Raw genomic sequence first — 5188 nt, 5'->3', positions numbered from 1 at the left:
AGTGTCCTGAGGAATACTACAAACACCGGAACGCCTACAACTTTCTCTGTAACTGTAGGGACACTGGGAGGTTGTAGTCAAATATTGTCTGCCCAACTCCAAAGACAGTAAATTATATTTATTTAAAATTCCTCTCAAGGTTCAAGGTTCTTTATTTGTCAAATATGCTCCATGTTAAACATACAGCACAGATGAAATTGCAATCCCCCCAACCCGCAGTGCAAACCTGCAGTGCATAAAAAGAGCACTAAGAAAAGTAGCAATAAAAAAACAATACTATAAAACAAATAACTTAACTAAAGACATTTGGGACAACAAATAACGAACAACAGACAATCGACAGACAAGGGCACTTGTGAGTATTTCACCATGGAGGTAGTATGTGGATAAATTAAAGTATTAACAATATAAACAGAGTACAGATTAAGTTAAAAAGTGAGGTAGTACGTTGCAGTGTAGCAAATAGTGCAAATAGCATAAACAATAAACGGCTGTGCAGAGTTTTTTAGAGTGCGTGAATTAGTGGAGCACGTGGGGGGTGGAGGTGGAGGGGGGTGATGTCAGATCCTGTCGGGGCAGACTGTGGCAAGAGGCAGAGGGGGGAAGGAGGGCAGAGGGGACGAGTGGGGGGGAGAGCAGGGAGGGAGTTGAGTCTCCTGACTGCCTGGTGGAATAAACTGTTCTTGAGCCTGCTGGTTCTAGCACAGAGACTCTGCAGTCTCCTCCCAGATGGCAGCAGGCTGAAGAGGCTGTGAGACGGGTGGGTGGGGTCACCTGCAATCCTGGTGGCTTTGCGGGTGAGACGTGTGTTGTAAATGTCCAGAAGGGGGGGAAGAGAGACACCAATGATCTTCTCAGCTGCTCTCACGATGCGCTGCAGAGTCTTACGGCAGGACACGGTGCAGGCGCCGTACCACACGGTGATGCAGCTGGACAGGATGCTCTCAATGGTGCCTCTGTAGAATGTGTGCATGATGGAGGATGGGGCTCTTGCTCTCCTCAGTTTGCGACTCAAAGGAAGAGTCCTAAAGCGCTGCCACGATAGTTGCTGACTGGTCATTATTGGCAGGTGGGGCACAGCCATTAGGTATTAGCTTTGATAAGAAAGTTCGTAATTCGCATCAGATTATTTCTAAAAAATTAAATTTAAATACTCCAGTTTGTGTCTGCAGTCAAACTACGCTGGCTGGTGGGGCCAGCTGGGGCCAGACCCTCCGGCTCAGTGCAATGTGTATTACACAGTGGAAAGTGCTAATATGCATGTGCATTATGTATTTGTAATGTAAATCAGATTAAAAATATTACAAGTGGGTCTCACAGGTCGTAGCCCCAGTGAAGTCATACGTTCTGTTAGATTTGATTGGCTAATATGGTTGTTAATGGGCTCCTTGGGATGAACGGCCTCCCTGATCTGAACTAGAGTGGTGTTCTGTTATTGGACTTCTGATCCAGTCACAGTTTGTCCATAACAAACACCATGTTCGAGCACAGGGATGTCCATAAGTGCACATGGCACCAGGACTCCCTAGGCCGGAGGTCGATGATAGACTTTGTGGTCGTGTCATCTGACCTCCGGCCATGTGTCTCGGACACTCGGGTGAAGAGAGGGGCTGAACTGTCAACTGATCACCACCTGGTGGTGAGTTGGATGCCCTGGCAAGGGAGAAAGCCAGTCAGACTCGGCAGACCCAAACGTGTAGTGATGGTCTTCCGCTCCCACCTCGGACGAGCTTTTCACAGTTCCCGGGGGAGGCTGGAGACATTGAGTCCGAGTGGACCATGTTCTCCACCTCCATTGTCAAAGCAGCTGCTCTGAGCTGTGGTTGCAGGGTCTCCGATGCCTGTCGTGGCGGCCATCCCCGAACCCGGTGGTGGACACCGAAAGTAATGGAGGCCGTCAAGCTGAAGAAGGAGTACTATCGGGCATTCCTAGTGCATAGGACTCCTAGAGCAGATGACGGGTATCGGCAGAAATTCGGGCCTGGGAGGAGTTCGGGGAGGCCATGCAGGAGGACTTTCGGTCGGCCTTGGGGGGGATCGGAGGGTGTGTTCCAACTACCGGGAAATCACACTCCTCAGCCTCCCTGGGAATGTCTATTCCATGGTACTGGAGAGGAGGATGCGGCTGTCAGTCGAGCTTCGGATCCAAGAGGAACAATGCGGTTTTCGTCCTGGCCGCGGAACACTGAACCAGCTCTACACCCTCCAGCGGGTGCTTGAGGGTTCGCCCAACCAGTCCACATGTGCTTTGTGGATCTGGAGAAGGCGTTTGACCGTGTCCCTCGTGGCCTCCTGTGGGGGGTGCTCTGGAAGTATGGGGTTCAGGGCCCTTTGCTAAGGGCGGGAGTAGCAGGAGTCTGGTTCGCATTGCCGGCAGGAAGTCTGACCTCTTCCTGGTGCACGTTGGCCTCCGACAGGGCTGTCCTTTGTCACCGGTTCTGTTCATTACTTTTATAGACAGAATTTCTAGGTGCAGCCAGGGGCCGGAGGGTTGCCGGTTCGGGGACCACAAGATCTCGTCTCTGCTTTTTGCAGATGATGTGGTCTTGTTGGCTCCATTGAACTCCATTTCTGGGAGCTCCTGAGCTCTCTTAGGTTCCTTGGGACTGTTGGTGAGGATGGCCTGCCCAGACTCCGCCGCCCCCCCCATCGCTATATAAATAAAGATTGATTGATTGATTGATTGATCGAACCCGGATTTTCAACGCACACTCGGGCGGTTCGCTACCGAATGTGAGGCAGCTGGGATGAAGATCAGCACCTCTAAATCTGAGGCCATGGTTCTCAAATAGAAAAAGGTGGCTTGCCCTCTCTGGGTCGGTGGGGAGTCCTTGCCCCAGTTGGAGGAGTTCAAGTATCTTGGGGTCTTGTTCAGGAGTGGGGGGAGGATGGAGCATGAGATCGACAGACGGATCCGCGTCCGCAGTCATCCGGTCGCTCTATCGGTCTATCGGTCCGCCAAAAGGCGAGGCTCTCAATTTACCGGTCGATCTTCGTTCGTACCCTCACCTTTGGCCTATGCAGGAGGAGGCCTCGGGGTCGACCCAGGACACGCTGGAGAGACTATCTCTCTCGGCTGGCTTGGAAACACCTCGGCGTCCCACCGGAAGAGATGAAGGAGGTGTAGGGGTGAGGGAAGTCTGGGCGTCTCTGCTTAGACTGCTGGCCCCGCAACCAGGCCCCAGATAAGCGGCAAAAAATTGAGGGATAGACATTACATGTTCATTATATTTCTACTCAGAAGGAATCATGAGACCTTCCTTCTTCCTGAGGGTCAGCTAGTGGTTGCTCTTATCACAGTCACCAGGCTACCACGGCTCACACACCACAAGACAGCATCCTTTAACTGTGTCTCACAACAAACCCTGATATACATATATATATATATATATATGTCAGAGCATTGTCCACAATGCCACCAAAACATGTGGGCAAACAATTGTGGTCACACACGAGAGCAGGAATGTTGGCGAACGGGGATGGGAGGTCTGGAGAGATGCCAGTTCCCCCCCATTAGCTCAGGAGCTCTAACTCAACCATGTTGTTAACACTAATGTGTAAACCAGTCCCTTTAATGTCCCCAACAATCTTTTTATTAGATTAGAAAAAAGACAAAGGCCACACCTTTAAGTTTCAAGTCCAACATTTTATTTACTTTGAAAATATCAGTTCCAAACATATTTCAATGAAGTTTATATCGTTCTTCAATCACCTCCGTCCTAATCATGTCTTTTGTCACAGAGAGCTGCAAAGAGAAAGAGAATGATACAAATCAGTTGTGTCTGAAATCCCACGTCTCCATTTGATGATTCAGACAGGTTTAGGGTCACTCACTGTCCTCGGGGTCGTAGATGAAGTCTGGTTCTCCTGTGAAACCAAGACACCTGGCCTGCTTCATGGCATGTGCCAGTTCATGGTGCTTGATATGATTTTCTTTAGCTAGAGACAGAAATAAAAAAACAGATTAAAATAAAGAAATGTTTCACATTACAAAGGACGTCTTTTCTTTTCTCTTCATCTTACCCATCAGGTAAAATGCCCGATAGCTTTCCACCTCTGCAATGGTTTTTGGCTCATCAATGTTCATGATATGGATTAAATTATTGTTGGTCCTGCTGTCCACGGTATAGAGCAGACACCCCTCACAGGTGGGCAGGGAATGGTACGTGCAGGTGAAGTTGGACTCTGACAAACACAAACATTTCCATGTGAAGCAGACATTGTTCCAGTGACTCAAATGAAGGCGGATAGGTTTACTTGAACAGCAGAAGACAAGTGTTTACGGTAGTTTTAGAGCCATGCGAGCAGCTCTGTTGGTCCAGTGTTTTGAGCTACATGTTATGATCAGTGTGGTCATGTGCTCAAAGGTACAATGCCAACAGGTTTGTGTAAATTGGAATATTGTTCTTCACGTTTCACATTTCATGCTGCAAAGAGGAAGTGTGTTCTTCGCTTTGTTCTCACTCAGAAAAACATCTTTCTGTTAAAGTGATCAACATGGGGAATAGCTTTCATGTAGAAGTTAAAACAATTCAGTATGAGGGTAATTGGAAAGTCACACTGACACAAACTCTTCTTTGTGTGTCAAAATGTTTCAGAACTGACAAGTTAAAGACCCTGAAATTATCTCACTTTGGCACCTAAACCATCTTGTTCATTTTTTTTGTTAAACTCCAGTTTGCCTTTTATCTCTTAGGTATATATTGGACAAAAGAGGCCTTTCTATGGATCAGTTGTGACATTTGTTTGGACAAACTCAGATCACTGATTAACAGAAATAACATTGTCAAGCTCCATTATCAAAAGACATTGGTGACTTACTGTCAGTTAAAGCACTGTTGGAATGAACAGTTACAGGGTGGGATCCATACTTGCAATATGTAGGACTGGAGGAAAAGACAGTAGAAAAGACAAGTTCAGACACTTCATTGTAGAAGAGAATATGTGGAATAAAAAACCTGTTTGGGACTGGAACAGTCCAAAGTAAGTGTTACAAAGGATGTGCATATTTGAAACCAACATCAGGAGAATTTGCATGAACAACAACGAGTCTGTCCTCAACCAACAAATATCAAATATCTATCTTTCAACAACTGTGTTCTTATCTTAATGATGTTGTTCTTGTGACCAGTGAGCTTATGCCTCAGTCTTCTAGCATGAGAGCATGCATGAAGCCATCAAGTCAACA

At 47.3% G+C, this 5188-nt stretch overlaps 1 long non-coding RNA gene across 2 annotated transcripts; it reads right to left on the bottom strand.

Annotated features, from left to right (window-relative positions):
- Nucleotides 1–3631: 3631 nt before the first annotated feature.
- On the bottom strand, nucleotides 3632–5004 carry LOC306832828. Of its 2 annotated transcripts, XR_013780272.1 has the most exons (4): nucleotides 4822–5004; nucleotides 4024–4185; nucleotides 3835–3939; nucleotides 3632–3745 (listed from the first exon to the last, which is right to left on the bottom strand). It is a non-coding gene; the product is annotated as an uncharacterized lncRNA (long non-coding RNA). The 2 variants fall into 2 exon arrangements; XR_013780271.1 differs by having other exon boundaries at nucleotides 4024–5004.
- Nucleotides 5005–5188: the final 184 nt, after the last annotated feature.

The sequence above is a fragment of the Symphodus melops genome (assembly GCF_947650265.1).
Source record: "Symphodus melops genome assembly, chromosome: 12".
Taxonomy (NCBI): domain Eukaryota; kingdom Metazoa; phylum Chordata; class Actinopteri; order Labriformes; family Labridae; genus Symphodus; species Symphodus melops.
Note: the sequence above shows the minus strand (reverse complement) of the source record. Positions and strands in the feature narration are given on the sequence as shown.